General features: G+C 37.6%; 1 protein-coding gene across 6 annotated transcripts in view; it reads right to left on the bottom strand.

Annotated features, from left to right (window-relative positions):
* The window catches only part of LOC120423443 (uncharacterized), a 57,629-nt gene that overhangs the window by 14,412 nt on the left and 25,187 nt on the right, over positions 1–18,030 (bottom strand). For 2 of the 6 annotated variants that reach the window (XR_005606242.2, XR_008212456.1), the window contains exon 2: positions 4,433–4,944. The exons of the other annotated variants lie outside the window; for them this stretch is intronic. The gene's annotated coding sequence lies outside the window, so the exon portion shown is untranslated. The remainder of the gene's footprint in view (positions 1–4,432; positions 4,945–18,030) is intronic. 6 annotated transcript variants of the gene reach the window in all.

Raw genomic sequence — 18,030 nt, forward strand, 5'->3', positions numbered from 1 at the left:
GTAGATGCAAATAGTTTGAATTAGAATGGACACATGTAGGACAGTGCGTGGCCGAATGGTTACGCTGTCCGCTTTGTAAGCGGATGATTCTGGGTTCGATTCCCATCTGCTCCAACCTTCCATCGGATGAGGAAGTAAAATGTCGGTTCCGGCCTTGGTTGTTAGGCCGTTAAATCATTCCAGGTGTAGGAGTCGTCTCCATGCCATGAGTACAAACAACACACCAAACCAAGCCTACTCCGGTGGTATCGCTGGCGGCGGTTGGACTCGCAATCCAAAGGTCGTCAGTTCAAACACTGGGGTGGAAGGTTCCTTGGAGTAGAAAGAGGTTTGGGTGCTCTCCCCATTCAAGCCTTCGGACTCCTAGGTTCGAGCAAAAACTTGCAATAGAGACCACAAAAGACCCGGGGGTCGTTAATGTGGATGGTTTGATTTTTTTGACATGTAGGACCATTTCACTGTAAAGCTGTTAAAAAATCAATAAATAAATAACACCGACCAACACAATTTTTGCGCAGGTTCAACTCGAGGGGAAGCATAAAGTTTAGGGTCCCCAGAACCACGTGTAGGTACCTTGAATTTTTCAAAAATATTTAGGCAGAGCCTGCGCAGTTATTTTTGTCAATTTTGGTAGGTCAGTGTAAATTACTGTTTGAATACAAAAACCGTTTAGTGCATTGTTTTAAATATCTTGCAGTCAACAATAGAAATCTAAAATTCACACATTTTTTAACTTGTACAATGAAAGAGATCATTAATTTCTTGTTGTAAATGGTCGTAGTGAAAGCCATAACAATTTTAACAAAAAAAATTATGTTTTTTGGTACAGTAGTACGGGGCAAAGGCGCGCACTAGCCATCAAATACTTAATATTAAACCAAATGAACGGCCGTGATCAATGACAACCCACTTTTTCAAAACTTTTTTTTTTTCGTAAAATCGCGATAACTCGTGATGTTTATGAGCAAACCCCTTATGTTTATATATCAACATTTTTTTAATTGTCTGCTCTACAACTCAGTGGGACATTGTTACACTCTAAAAAATAACCCTGCAAAGTTTGAAAAAACACGACATTTTCAAATGAAAAAAAAATGTTCAAAATGTAAAAAGGACCCTTTTGAGTTAATGTAGATTCGAAAAGAACATTAAATTTCCCTTAAAATTACATGTTCCAATTTTTTTACAGATAAGAATCGGAAAATGGCAGAGTTTTTAAAACATGTTGAGTGTTTTTTTCGATGAAAAAACGTTTTTTCGGAATTTTGAGTACGCCCTCAAATCGGGCGTCCAATTTTACATAAAAGCCCCTTTGACACCAAATTTCTATCTCATCTCCGTTTCAGGCTGCAAATTATTGAAAAACACCTCTTTTTCGCATGATCTTAAATGAAAGGGGTCGTAACGCGCCGCCGTCACGAGACACTCAATTTCCATCTCATCACCATTTCAGGCTGCTTTTTTTTTAAACACGTATTTTTTCAAATGTTCAAAAATGGAAGGGGTCGTCGTACTGCTGGGGTAAATTGATCAAATAGTCAGCAATACTCATTTGGCTGAGAGCCACTGATCTAAACAATTGATCAAATATCACAACCATTTTTAACTCTCATGCGTCACCGACAATACATGACTTTAATTTTTTTGTCAACCGAATTGAGAATTGAAAAAATGGTCGAATGCTTATCATTTTTCTTCAAATGGTCGAATGTTTATAATTTTTCCTCAAAATCTTTCATCATAGCATAACTTAAAGTTGATAACTGTTTCTCCTTAAATTCTGGACTCTACATGTTTATGTGCAAAATAACCCCCCTCACGTGATATTTAACAAGTGGGCAATAATGCAAACAGTAAAACGCAATTTGCACCTGTTTTCTTAACCAATTTTCCCACTTTGTCGAGGCAAACAATCAGCATGTGTATTATGGTGAATGAAAACTGTAAACGCCATTACGGGCGGTTCCTTTCGTTCTCTTTCAGAATATGTAAGCAGTCGTTTCCTGAACATGATTGAGCAGTATAATCACTTCATCGGCAATCAACGAATGCTCAACTGTTGTGTTGGCATTATTTTGTGAAAATATACATTGCTCTCTTTTTTTCGAATACATTGTTCTACTTGCTAGCTGTACGGGCACGTGCCCAACATATGGCCTCATGAAAGGATACACACGACAACCGGTGGAACAACTCGGCAAAAGTGTACACTGAATTCCCGGACATATTTACGTGGCATCAAATGGGATGGACTGGAAATGACTAATAATAAAATTCGTCATTTTTTCTGATTTTGATTTAATTGTTAGACTTATCGTCGATTCATATAAATTAGTTTGTCATTTAAAACAGTGAAACATATTATCGCGTTCATCCCCAACTTCCCCTTATCGCTACACATGAACCATTCCGCGTTTGTGTTTGTCTGCAAATTGAGTGACTGTGTGGTAGCCGGGGTAAACAACCCGGGTCACGGGGTGATGTTATGGCAAGCTCGCAAAGTTTTATTGCGCGAATGTACTCAGCATGTGTGTGGAAAAACAAGTACACCACCAGCAGACAGCGAAAACAGACACGCTTTTCATAATCGCAAAAAAAGACACTCCCACACACCATTCAACTCTTCCTGCCACCGGAATTGTTTGCGTTTGTGTTGGGTTTTGGATTTTTAGGAAAATATTTATCCAGCCGTGTGACTTCCGCGGGGGTCTGGCCTGAGGTGACGAGTGGCTATGAATAATATTAGGCAAGTACCCACTTGAACTTTGTAGTTTAGTATTATTTCATATAGAATGAAGTTAGCGTCCTCTGAGCTCAAAACACTACATTTTTTTATGTTAAACTTTATTTTGACAACCTTTTAAAGAATGTATTTAACCTTTATTTCTACATATTTTTGTTTTACATGGTGTTTTCATACCAGAGTAAAGTAAATGTAAATCTTTCCCAGTTCCTGAGGGGAACACCCTTGAAGAGTATCGGGGCCGGCATTTACAAAGCGGATTCAGTGGCAATTTCATTCTCAACTTAATGTTAACATGTTAAGGTTAATGTTAAGATTCCATAGGTCGCCTCCCTAAGGTGTCGTGATAAGGTCCAGTTTGTGACGATACACTACCTTCCCTTTACTAAGCAATCGAATCCAGAAGAGAAACGATCACCAGTTGTGTTGGTCCGAGCCTGGATTTGAACCCCGATCTACCGCTTACTAGGCGGAAGCGTTACCTCTAGGCTACGTGGCTCGGTCACCAGAGCCAAAGGAAATAAACTTATTTTTGACCCCTGAAAAAAATATTTTTAAGCCATTGGCAAAATCACATAGAACAACACAGCAAAAAATTCGATGGTAAAAGCAATTGAACATTTATTTTCATTTGAACGTCACAGTGCACCGAATTCTCGATGGAATTACCTCCTGTTGCCCAATTATAACAAATTAAAAACACCTAACATTTGTAAATGTCTAGCCTGAGGTAATTATCAACTTGAAAATTTACAATTCTCAACGCGAGCATATTTCTCTTTTCACGAAAAGCTACAACATATTGGTTGTTGACCGCACTCGACCGGGAAAGCCCCCGAAATAATATAGAGAAGTATTGTTTTGTGCTGTGCGATGCGTCGAAAAACTCAACAAATCGTCACTTGTCACATTTTTTTTTTTGTGCATTTTGCCCCAAATTCAGTTAAGAACGCCATTTTGGGCAGCTCACAATGCTTCACCTTTTGACCTTCACAGATCCCCAAAATTTGATTTCAATCCTGAGATATTCAATGAAACTCGAAAAAACTCCGTGCATTGTTGTCACTCTTCATATAAAAGAAGTTTCAATCTTGTCGTGCTATCACGACACAGCCTGAAAATTGCTGTAAGTGCGACAACTGACCATAGGGATTTTGGGTCAGAACGCATTTGACACACGTACAAGCCCGACTATCGTAAACATGTATAATACGACTCTGGACTCCGGTAACCAAACTCAACCAAACTTCGGGACAATGCACAGAATGCTCAGCCAAACAAAACGTGTTTGTTATTGTTTACATTGCGTGCTCCATTTTTTGTTTATTCAATGTCAGACATTGAAACTCGTTTTTCTCGGAACGTCAAAAAGCGACGTGCGACAAGATAGCACGACAGCGTCGAAACATAAATCATGCTCTGCAGATCGGACAACGACTCGACTCTGCCTCTACAGCACATCACAAAGGACCCAGGAGTTTTGTTTTTACAAACCAAACATGCAAACAAGGGAAAAGCAAGCACGATGCCCTCGAAAAAGTTTCATCCCGGCCGTACTTTTTTGACTGCTTGTTTTGCTGTGGACAATATTTGTCCAGAATCCCGAGCATCGAGAGAAAAGAGGGAGGGAATGTGAACTTAAAATATTATTATGAACTGTGCTGGGCCGGCTTGCCATAAGATAAATACCAGTTTTCGAGGTGAACTTGGCGCCCATCCAGGCCGTCCGGAGGTAGCTCAGGACCCGGCGGCACAGTGGCCGCTGCTTGTGGCTCAGATACTTGGACACGTCATTCTCCAGATCCTTGTGCTTCAGGTGGGAGATGAAGTCGTCGATGGTGCAGATTGAGCTGTCGTAATTCGTTGGCCGCGACAGGCTGAGCGACGCCGTGTTGACAACGACGCCACCGGTTATCGACGGTGTCGTCACGGTGGACTCGTCCAGGTGGGGACCGGCCATGCTTTGCAGTCACAAACGCACAAACACACTCAGAAACGCACAGTTTATCGCGCACAAATACACACAATTAATTAACGCGCACGCACTTTTGCTCAGATTATCGCGTTTCCGCGTAACATTACTTAGCGTTCACTCATAATTAGTCACTTTGTTGGACGTGTCGATGTTAGTTGGAATGTTTTTTTTGTATTATCACTGTTATTGCTATTCAGGAGAAGAACTACACGCTATGGGGGAAGGGCTGCAAATATAAAGCAAAATTGTTGAATATCACAAAACACAAATATTATGTCAGTTGGTCATGCAAATAATTGATGTTTGAGGTAGTTTTCATGCTAGGTTATGCTTTAACCAGCCAACCAACGCCATTCTTGTTAGTTATGTGAAAGAACATGCGATTTTCTGCAATATTTCTGCAAATGATTAACATCGACGATCGTAGCAATGTGCTTTGTTATGAATTATCATCTGCATGCTATTTTTTTGTTTTGTTTTATGGCTTCATTCATGTAGTAGATCACGCTAAAATCAGCCAAATTCCTGTTCCTGTTCTTGTTGCCTTTTCACTTCAACCCTTTAGCCCAAACCAAAAATTGCTCGTCTTCAGAGAGTTTTTGTGAGAACTTTTGTTCTACAAAACAAACAATACTTTTTTTATTTATTTTTTCCATAAACCACGTGGACACTTTATGGGCAATTGTCCACGAGGGAGGGGGCGTAACAGATTCCCAAAAAAGTGTCCACGTGGTTTATGACAAGCAAAGCAATCCACATTAACGACCCCCGGGTCTTTTGTGGTATCTGTTGCAAGTTTCTGCTCATTTCTAGGCGTCCGAAGGTTATGTGTGGTGAGTCACTCAAAACCTCTTTTACGCTAATGGACCGACGTTTTACTTCCCCATCCGATAGAAGGCGTGATCAGGCAAATCTCGTCTCGAAAAATGCCACCGGGTCCGTCTGGGATTGAACCCAGGCCGTGGTTTATGGATGGTCCCTTAATTAAGTTTCAGTATTTTTATATGCATTCATTTTGTTTTGGTTTTGTCTTTTATTTGTATTTTGAGGTCTATTCTATAACTTTCTAGTTAGTTTTTTGATTTGTTGAGTTTTTTATCACTTTTTCATATGTAAGCTAGGGTATTATATATGTATATTAGTAAAAACACGGCCAAAATTTACCTTAGGAAAATAGTATTTTTTTACATTGGCAAAGTCACATGGTATAGCGTCACGGAATGGAGGAAACAAAATATTATAAATCGATAACACCCATAGGAGATTCATACGTAGAAAGTTGTGTTTCACCTTCCTGATTAAGAATATGTTCGATTCAAAATATTCTATCGGTGAAAATTGCGTTTGTCAGAAAAATATGTTTTCCCATATAAAGTACCATGGGAGGAGGCGCATGGTGGCTCAAGTAAATTCTTATATGTAATTAGTTAAAAGCCTTATTATATGTCGTTTTTTCCAAATGTTTTACCTTTTTTAAACTCTCAAAAAAATATTGTTTAATCATTTTTTTCAATTTTTATTCAGTACCAGGCGTCTCCATTAGTATTAAAAAACATATTTTTCCTTAAAAACGCAATTTTCATTGATAGAATATTTTAAATCGAACATATTCTTTATTAGGAAGGTGAAATACAATTTTTAATGTATAAATCTCCCATGGGTGTTCTCGAGTAATAATATTTTGCTACAATTTAAATATTTGCAATCATCAACTCAGATTACATTTCCCGTATTAAATCAAATTAAAATCAAAATTATTCGCTCTACAGCATTGCTATGGCGTTGTCGATTGCGAGATTCCTGCTCTAAACTAGGTGTTCGAAGGCTTGATTGTTGAGGCAATTGCAAACCTCTTTTCACACCTTAGCTTCCATCCACCCCGGGATTCGAACTGACGACCTTTGGATTGTTAGGCCAACTGCCTACCAGCGACTCCACCGAGACAGGACCCAGGGAGACGACTCCTGCACCTGGACTGAGCTAACGACCGAACCTTTAGGTTAGTCCGGGGCCAACATTTACTTCCCGTCCAACGGAAGGCGTGATCAAACAAATCTCGTCCGAAAAATGCCACCGGGACCGTCTGGGATCAAACCCAAGCCGACTGGGTGAGATGCAATCGCGCTTACCCCTACACCACGGTTTCCCGTATTACTAATTCTAATACTTTAACCCATTCCCGCCCAGAGCAAAAACCAGATTGTATACGTTTTTTCTCGTTACTCAGTACTGAATTAACCAAATTCGATGAAATTTTAATTGTTGTCAGTTAACATTCTATAGAAACCTATACAGGTTGAACCAGGTTTTATAAATGCATGGTTGTAGATATATTTCATTTTGAAGTCAAAAATTAGTGGTGCTCTGGAGTAACCATGGGCGTTAGAGGGTTAACCTTCACCAAGCCTGTACTGTTCAATATGCATTTAAGAACCCAATCATAACACGAATGCTCCAAGTACCCCTAATCACACCCCCTGACACACTTTCTTCGTTCATTCCCTTTTTTTCCTTAAGTTCGGCAAACACACCCGGTTTGCTGTATGTGCGCAAGAGGGGTCAGTTGAAATAAATCTAATTAAATTTCATCGATTACCCAGGCTCCTTCCTCCATCGACGGGGCGCACCGGGTTTATTTATATACTTGTAACCCAGTCGTCGTAAAAGGTGGCTTCTTCAACACTCTACTCAAAATGCCACCGTTCTAGAAAATGAGCAACAAGCAAACGAAACCCCATTTCCCGTTTCACCTTAAGATGAGGAGCGGGGGCACGCGGTAAACCGCCGAGGCCACGTGGCCACGTTGTTGGTTTTGGTGGTGGGGCGAAGCTTATTTGATCCTCTGCTGACTGGCTTGCTTGCTTGCTTGTTCAGACTCTCTTTTTTGCTTTCGGTACGCAAACAAATCGGCACTTTTCCTTGATGGCCACCGTAGCCATGGGTTTGGGTGGTGGGGTAGCACCTTAGGATGGGTGCAAGCCAGGTGTGTACAAAAAAAGGGGGAAAAGCACTGCAAATATATACTCAAACTAAAGGGGGAATGGCGATGATGTTGACCTATATGGTAACTGTTTTTATTTGCGAGATATAATTCAATTGACCCGGGACCGGTGGTGTAGGGGTAAGCGTGGTTGCCTCTCACCCAGTCGGACTGGGTTCGATCCCAGACGGTCTCGGTGGCATTTTTCGAGACGAGATTTGTGTGATCACGCCTTCAGTCGGACGGGGAAGTAAATGTTGGTCCCGGTCTAACCTAGAAGTTAGGTCGTTAGCTCAGTCCAGGTGTACAAGTTGTCTCACAACCCAGAGGACGTCAGTTCGAATCCCGGCGTGGATGGAAGCTTAGATGTAAAAAAGAGGTTTGCAATTGCCTCAACAATCAAGCCTTCGAACACTTAGTTTCGAGTAGGAATCTCGCAATCGAGAACGCCAAGGCAATGCTGTAGAGCGAATAATTTAATTTTGAATTCTATTGAATATTGCACAAATTTAAAAGAAAATTATACCGATTTCTCAGAATTTCCAAAACATACCATTTACTTGCTACTGCCTGCCGCACGGTATGGCGGAAGCAAAATATTATAAATCGAGATGACCCAATGAAGATTTATACGCAGAAAGTTGTGTTTCGCCTTCCTGATTAAGATTATGTTCGATTCAAAATATGCTATCGGTGAAAAATGTGTTTTTCATACTTATGAAGACGCCTGGTACTGAAAAAATTAAAAAATTGATGAAAAATACATTTTTGAAAGTTTATACTAGCGAAAGGTAAAAGAAATGCAAAACATTTTAAACCAAAGTTTTTTTTACAAAGTATTAAAATTTATTTGAGCTACCATGCGCCTCCTCCCATGGTTTTTTAAATGGGAAAACACGCTTTTTCTGAAAATTGCAATTTTCACCGATAGAATATTTCAAATGGAACATATTCTTTATCACGAAGGTGAAACACAACCCATGGGTCCAATGGGTCATCCCGCCATACCGTGTGCCGTTAAAGCGAAGTGATCGTGCCATCTCGCCGCGCGTCGGTTTTTTTTAACGTTTCGAAAAAATAAACACGTTTCAATCTTTTAACTGGAATAATCAAATCAAAGACAAGATTTACAAAATATTTTGATTTGCTGTCCGTTCTTTAATTGCTCAGAAATTTTGTTGAGTTTGTTTGCCGAAGAGCCGAGTTACAATAAAACAAGTAAACAGTAAACTGTATTTTAAGACTATTTTATCAAGAGCAGCAGAACACTGCCTCCATATTTCCTGTTCCATAATTTTGGGATGTTATTGTACATTCCACAATTATGAAACACCTGAATTTAACTGTTAATTCCCACGAAACACTATCATACAATTTATAAAACACAACCTAAAACCGACAAACTTCGTCTTGTATTTTTTCGCCTCCTTTGATTAAAATTTGATTTTACGTAACTTTTCGCATGCAATCTGCAGATTTTTCGGAATCGGTGTGGCCAAAGTTGTCACTTTTTGGCGTAGAACCTTCCTTGGAATTATACGAACCAAACGCAACAAAGAGTACCTCGATCCGATGCTCTGTATTGAGCTGATACTCGTTCGAACAAAACCGTCTACATTTTTTTATATGGAAACAGCATCTAATTCCAGCGTGCCTCTAAATTAAAAGCGTTTTCAACTGAAATCTAGTGGTAAATAGCTCAATAAGAAGTGAGCAAGCAAGTTTCTATCAAAAGTTTTGCAAAATTAGTTGTTGAAATAGTGAAAATCAGCAAATTGGATGGAGTTAGAGGCGATTGCTTAACCTGCCAAACATAGGAGAATTTCCCCTATATATAGAAGATAACTAAGCTTGAGTTTCACTGGTTTCAGCGCCTGAAGAAATTTTTTGTAAAAAAAAATATGCACTACTCGAGAGGACCAATGTTTGTTTACATCTGTAAGAAAAAAGTGTTCCGAATTTGTGAATTTCAAGGGTCAATGTTTTTCTCAAAAAACTTGATAATTGGCAATAGGTTGATACATCAATCGAAAGATCTCAAGAATAGCTTTCAAACGAAAGTAAAAGCGAATGATTATGTTTAATTTTAGATTTCTTATGATTTTTTGAACATTGCAATGCATTGGCCGTTCTGTAAATTGTTCCGAATATTTAGGATGACTGTATGACGAGTTTCAGAATTGCACGGAGATTTTAGGTTTTTGTAGAATACATCAGGATTAAAATCGAGTTTGAAATGGAGTCCTTAACGGTGTACATCAACCAATGGATTTTGTACCAAGGTTTTTTGTTACACACATTTTAGTATCGATCACATTTTAGGAACCATCGATATACTTTTTTTATTTAGGCTGATACAAATATTATTTAAAGGTTTTGCTTGGGTTGGATGATAAATATCACTTAAGTGGTCATAACTCGAGACAGGGTTGCCAGATCTTCAATGTATTGGACTTGTTGGAAAGGTCTTTCAATTACGTATCCAACGATGTGTAACATGATGGTATTGAAATCAATTTCATGCCATTTATCTAAAATCCCAATACATGAGAAAACACATTTTTAAGCATAACTTTTGAACAATTTATCGAAACTTCAATTTGTATAAAACTCGATCTATGGGACCCTAAACCAAGTCGAATAGTTTGTTGGTCACATACATACATACATACACACACACATACATACATTTGTTCAGTTTTCGATTCTGAGTCGATATGTATACATGAAGGTGGGTCTACGAAGTTCATGTGAAAAGTTCAATTTTCGAGCAGGATTATAGCCTTACCTCAGTGAGGAAGGCAAAATATCACAAACGGGTTTTAAGAGTCTTTTGTACAGTCGTACATATGAATTTTCATAGGGCAGAAGGATCGTATCACAAAAAAACGTTTTGAACTGCACAATTTTAATTTCTTTAATAGTGCGAAACAGCAAATTGGATCAAAAAAGGCCTTTCATAAACAACATGAACACTTTTTTTAATTTCTCACCCCCTTCCCCCTTGTGAACTACTGTCCATTGAGACAAAAATCTTTTTGAGTAAAGAGCGTGGACAATCGAAGCCCTAAAGTTTGGCTATTAAAACATATATAAATATTTTCGATAACATGTGAGCGCCTAAACTTGTCTGCTTGGAAAAAAAACTTTTAGATTCGATTAAAAATGTTACAATAGAAACCGACAAGAACTGTGGGTTGGAGTGGATGACTTCGTTTTTTAAGTTATTTTGAATTCAATGGAAAATAAGATAATAACCAATTAAATAAATTTAGATTTCAAGAATCGAAAAAATATTTCACTGATCTCAAATACCAGCTCTAACCTTATATAAAAGATGCCGAAGACAGGTGGTGCCACCACCCCCACGCCAGTCGGTAGTTGGCAATTCGTAAAGATTACACCCGGTAATGACTCTGATGGGCCCCGGAATAAAGAAGGAACGTTTATATGCAACACTTGTATATAAATAATAAAGATTTACCAGCTCCGGATACCGCCCAATCAAGTGTGGCTCGTATACATGAACCAATTCTCACAAGCCCTTTTAGAAATTTTACGAATTTCGTCGATTGCAAAAGGAAGAGGAAAATCCGAATGGAGAAACGGTGTATTTTTTTTTTTTTCTAGAAAAGGAACTTTAAAAAAGCTTATGTCAGAAAATTGACTGAAGGTGCTGTTTGTAACATAAGTCTCCGACTTAATGGAGTGATTTATTCACGTGCTCTGGGAAAAAGCTCTCCGCCGTCGACGCTGCGAGTTGCAGAGCAAAAGTGAGGAAAGGTCGGAAAACTTTGCGCCTGCTTGTTCGCTTGGATTTAATTTTCGAGCGTTGAGAAGTTGTTTTTGCCGGCGCGTGTGAGCTTGAACACGACGAGAGTTTTGCTTTCAATCACGATATTTTGAATTATTGGTTCTCAAAAGCACCGGTTCGATGCTTGTTGAACAAATTTGGCGAAAGTTTTCCAACTCGAGTTGTTGCTCACTTTTTGAGCGTGCTTAATTTGAGAAGATGGTGTGAATACAGGAATAGACGTCATGCTGAGTTTTGCTTTTTTATGTAGAGCGTATTTGCAATAAATTTAAAAAATTTTAAAGAGACACTTCTCAAGTGTATGTGAACCTAGATGTGAACTCACTTGGAAAATCACTAATATCATGATGGCTATACCAAACATTTCAAACAGCACCATGCGTCTCCATGGAATTTAAATATACAGAGTATTGCAATGGAGACACATGACACAATAAAGAACTTAGCTATGAATGAATAATGAATGCTAAACTCAACAGCTTAAAAAACAAACACCTATCAATCAACGTTAGTTAGGAATAGCTTAAGGACCAATCACCAACTATTTATTCAAGGAAACTACACAAACACACTTTCCTTCTCACGTTTTTCATGTGACACGTTTCGAGGTTATGGATTGTATGTGGGACGGAAAATGGTATACGACACGTCCCGGAACTCACGCATATAAACGAGAACGTCTTTGCCCCTCAGGGTTGAAAAGTGCTCCCCCAAACCCCATCAGCAGGCAGCCAAGGAAAGTATGTGGCAAAGATTGATAAGGGTTCGAAAGGAAGGAACATAAATTCTTATCGTGATTGAAAGCAAAAAGGAAGAGTGGAGCCTGTACGGGTTGTGCTATACGCTAATGAATTTATTATTCAATGGGAATTTAATTACAGTTATTGAAGACGAAGGGGAGTGCTAACATAACTTTTATTTTGAGTAACATACTTTTTTCTTGTCGTACAGTATGTAAAAAAAGTATTTACACCCCTTGGGCACTATGCACATTTTGTGATGAAACATGTAAACAATTTAATGTTGACATAAACCTAGTACTACGTTTTGTTCAGAAACTCATGCCGAACATTTTGCTGCAAAAAGCTCATGAAAAGATGTTTTCTATAAAAAGTTATATAACAAATACTATTACAAAAATAAAAAAGGTGCAAAAAAAGTTTGTACACCTTTCGAAAAATTAACATAAATAAAGTTATTTGTTGACAAATCACCATAAATCCAGTCTCCCAACTCCAAATAGGCATCCTTGACTGATTAAAAAAATAATTTGGATTGAATATAAAGTTTACTAATTACTTAGTATAAAAGTTTATATAACTCTGGAAATTCTATATAAAACTTATCTAAACTTAATTTTGCAAACTTTCAATTTAACTAAATGTCAATATATTACCATAGAATTGCTAAATAAACATTTTGGAGTGGGTATAACACCGTTTTGGGGGTCTTTGTATCGCTAGAATAGATTTTTCGTTGGAATTTCGTACCAACCCGGAATTACGTCGTCGAAAAATCCGCCGGCATCCGAACCGGTCCACAATTCACAAGTTAACCTATGTGGCATCGGAAAGGGCATAAAATTTCCGATCTTTTGATACCCATACATCTAGGTTTTCTATAAAACCCACGTTTTTAAATACCTGGGCAAAAAGTAAGTTTGATCCACGAGAACAAAAATTACGAAATTCCATACATTTTTGGCAGATTGCTCAAACGAAACCATAACAACGTTTTTGCCTAGGTATTTAAAAACGTGGGTTTTATAGAAAACCTAGATGTCTGGGTATCAAAAGATCGGAAATTTTATGCCCTTTCCGATGCCACATAGGTTGACTTGTTAATTGTGGACCGGTTCGAATGCCGGTGGATTTTCCGACGACGTAATTCCGGGTTGGTACGAAATTCCAACGAAAAACCTATTCTAGCGATACAAAGATTCCAAAACGGTGTTATACCCACTCCAAAATGTTTATTTAGCAATTCTATGGTAATATATTGACATTTAGTTAAATTGAAAGTTTGCAAAATTAAGTTTAGATAAGTTTTATATAGAATTTCCAGAGTTATATAAACTTTTATACTAAGTAATTAGTAAACTTTATATTCAATCCAAATTATTTTTTTAATCAGTCAAGGATGCCTATCTGGAGTTGGGAGACTGGATTTATGGTGATTTGTCAACAAATAACTTTATTTATGTTAATTTTTCGAAAGGTGTACAAACTTTTTTTGCACCTTTTTTATTTTTGTAATAGTATTTGTTATATAACTTTTTATAGAAAACATCTTTTCATGAGCTTTTTGCAGCAAAATGTTCGGCATGAGTTTCTGAACAAAACGTAGTACTAGGTTTATGTCAACATTAAATTGTTTACATGTTTCATCACAAAATGTGCATAGTGCCCAAGGGGTGTAAATACTTTTTTTACATACTGTATAGTTAGCATAATATTAACTGTTCGAAGCATGCACAAAACTAGAACTTATTTATGTCGTAATTGAATGAGGCTTAATAAGCAAACAAGCTTAAAACGTCAAGAAACGAAAAAAAGACAAGTCGAAGTTTTTCGAGTTTACCTTGTTTTAAATAAATAATGTTATTTTTATTCTCTTAACAATTTATCATTTTCCCTCCGTCCTCAATTTTTTTTTTAAATGATCAGGAAATATTTCAGAGACCTTTATTGCCTTTATTTTGCATAAGGGTGCCCAGAAAAAATGACCCCCTGCTTCTGAAGTGGATAACGGATTTTTGGGTTATTTTAAGCATATGTGCAAATTTTGAGCGAGATTGGTTGAGATTAACCCATTGATACCCGAGCCTGAAGTTGGTGAAAACAATGTTTTTATACAAAAATTACTTTTTTAAACCGCTAATAACTTTTCAGCATTGAGTTTTACGGCTATGGTATGTTCTACAAAGTTGTAAACCATTAAATTTTAAATGAGAATCTGGCTTTTGGGAATATTTGGATGGAAGTAGCTCACCGTGCAGACCAAACCGTAAGAAAATTGAGTTGTCAATACATTGTTTCGATTTTTCCTATACAATGTTCACCTTTGAATATCCATTGGTAAATGTTGACCGATTTTGCTCATACTTGGCCCAGAGTCCTAAAAGAGCTCAAAGGCAATATTCAGCTTGTGGAGCGAGGTTTTGAAAAAAGTCCCATATTCTGGGTCTAAAAAATGGTAACAGTACACAGTAGCGGCGCGGTATGGAGAATTAATCCGAGCCCTGGATTCAACACTTGAATAAAAAAAGTGTTTCAAAATGCATAATGTATCAAGACTAACATTTTAAAAGAGCCAAACATTCAATATTAGGCCCATTTAAAATGCTAGTCTTGATTTAAAAAAAATCAAAATATTTTTTTTCGAATAGATCGGAAAATTTCACGAATGTTTCATGTGTTGACATTGAAAATTGGACCATTAGTTGCTGAGATATCGTCATTAGAAAATGGTGGGTTGTTTTGGTGAGATTTAGAAAACATCAATTTTCGTGTTTCTTTTTCTTAAAGCGGCTCTATATCAGCAACCCGAGGTCCAATCTTCAATGTCTCTTAGACAATTTTATAGAAAACTTTCTGAACTTTTCAAAAAATATATTTTTAGAAATGGTCACTCATGGTCACTATTTTTTAAAATTGTAAAACTGCAAATATTTCGCTAACATCAAACTTTCGGTGGCTATATCTTGAAAACGGAGCCCTTTGTCAAAAAAAAACTGTAAAGTACTTTTCGATTGCAAATTCAATTTTGCATTATAAAATAATGTCAAATTTGTTTTTGCAAAAAAAATCGATTTTTTCCAAAAATCACTATTTTTTCAAAAAATTATAACTCGGCGGCAGATTTTTTGACCATGTTTCTCTATGGCTCAAAAGTTGCGGATTTTTGTCCCCTAAAACATATCAAAGATTCTCGAAAATCAAAAAATACGTATTTTGGGAAATTGAGTTTTAGTGAAAAAAAAGTTGATTAAAAAATCTGCAATTTTTTTTCCGTGTTCCTATTTTTTTTCTCAAAAGTCCTCAACAATACATACAACTTTGCCGAAGACACCAAATTAATCAGAAAATTCACTCAAAAGTTGCTGTTTGAATATTTACATACCATTTTGTATGGACAGCAGCCAAAATTGTATGGAGACTTGTATGGGTGAACCAATGCTGCAAAATAGCTTATTTGGTCATAGGGGAGGCCCCCACAAAGTTTGAGTCAAAACAAAAATACAAAAAATTAAAATGGTCGGAATCGGCCGATTTCGTAGAGAGTTGCTCACCACGGATTTACCGAAATAACGTCATGATTCGAAATCCGTACACTTAGTAGCATATCATTTTTGCTTTAGCTCGCAAAAAATCATGTAACATGTTGGACATGTAGAAATATCATCAGGATGTAGTATAAACACAAATAGTCAGTTTTAAGAGAATGCATGTAAAATATGTCTTTTCTAACAATTTTTCATCAGAATTTTAAAATTAAAATGACTTGTTGTGCTTCGAATCCCGGACACTGATAAAAGCTGATTCGAAATCCGGACACTTTTGCTTCGAATTCCGGACACTCGATTTTCTTATGAACCGCACAAATTTGGATGGAAATGTTAGTGAATTTCATTCTTTAGGTCTCAAATAAGCTGTAAACGTCAAAACAATCGATATTTTATATAAAAGTTTGCTAGAATTTAAGAAAATCAAAACCATAAATTTCTGCTTTGCCTTCCCGGTGCATCGGACGTCTAAGAAATATTTCAGTGAAATGTTTCACATTTGTGGTAAACTTATAATTTTATTTTATATAATTGTTTTGGCATTAACTACAGCGTTCAAACGAACTTCAAAAGAAAGTTGATGTTAGAATTCATCAAATAACACAGTTTGGACATTCATAATGCGAATTTATATCCAAATAATAAATAGAACAAGTTGAGGTGTGCGGGTTTCGAAGCGTCCGTGAATTCGAATCATGACGTTATGTTTAACAATTTGGTTCAGTTGATTTCTTGTTTCCGAAATATCTAAGCATTAACAATAAAATTGTTTTCACTTAATTAAACATTTATTTCCATAAAAAATAAAAGTTTTCTGGAAAAAAAATTGTTTGCTACTGATTTAACGGACCAATTTCGAAAGGGGGGTTAGCGACATAAACTTGGAACAATATTTGCAACGGCGCAACTGAAATATCATCAAATTGAATCATCATGGAATGTTACGCATAGCAATTCTGGCAATCATCCTTGAAGGTGACTTTCTGCGAACAAATTGAAATCACTAAAGGTTTGCAAACATAATTAAATTGCATTCTCCGAATTCTGCCTGCTTTGAGCGGTAAATATGCTATTGCTTCGTGCGTAGTCTCAGCACATTTTTTACGCCGGGATTCCACCTCCGTACCAAGCAAATCATCGGTGTCATGCTAACTTGTCCCTCGTGCATTTTGGGCCAAATTGAGTTAAGAACGCCATTTTGTGCAAATCACAATGCCTCACTTTTTGGCCTTCACAAATCCCCAAAATTCAATTTTAATCCTGAGATATTCAATAAAAACCGAAAAAACTCCGTGCATTTTTGTCACTTTTCATACGAAAGAAGTTTCAATCTTGTCACGCTATCTTGACTCAGCCTGAAAATTGATGTAAGTACGACAACTGGCCAAAGGGATTTCAGGTCAAAACGCGTTTGACACAAGTATGAGCTCAACTACCGTAAATATTTGTAATTATAACTCGGGACTTCAGCAACCAAATTCAACCACACTTCAGGACATTCTACAGAATGGTCAACCAAACAAAACGTGTAACGTGTATTGTTTACATAGCGTGCTCTCATTTTTGTTTATTCAAGGTCAAACATTAAAACGCGTTTTTTTTTCTCGGAACGTCAAAAAGCGACGTGCGGCAAGTTAGCACGACAGCGTCGAAATGTAAAGTAAGTGTAATTGATTGTAACGGTTTGGCCGCCGCCGGCAACATAACGAGCCAGATGTTGTTGGAGTTGGATGCCCAAAACCCGAGCACTTCAGCATCAGACAGTAAAAGGTTCAAAGGAATTCCTGGGAAGCACATAAAAGAGAACGAAGGCAAATGGTTGGTGGGTTGGCTGACTGGTTCAGGGAGGAGGTTAAATGTCACGAAATGTTTGCTCGTGAGCCTGCTGATGATGGTGATGATGCCGAAAAACAACGCCCATCCCGCCCATGGCACTGATGAATCTGGCGTTGGGCTGGTTGATCTCCCGACGACGTTCGCGCGATGTCACCACACCACTGATGAACCATAACGACGCAACGCCACCGCCGTCGTCGTCGTTTTAATTTGAAATTCAATCAACCCTCAGATTGAGACACTGACTGGGTCGTCACGGTCACTTGAGCACACAGCACAGGGGGTCCTTCAGATTGTCTATGAAGAAGTTTAGCTTGCTAAACGTGCAATTTCCTTATTAGCGTTGCACTTTTCTTGCACTTTTGTTCCTGCTCACACTCTGCAAACACTCTTGCTG

Source organism: Culex pipiens, chromosome 3 (genome assembly GCF_016801865.2).
Source record: "Culex pipiens pallens isolate TS chromosome 3, TS_CPP_V2, whole genome shotgun sequence".
Lineage (NCBI taxonomy): Eukaryota > Metazoa > Arthropoda > Insecta > Diptera > Culicidae > Culex > Culex pipiens.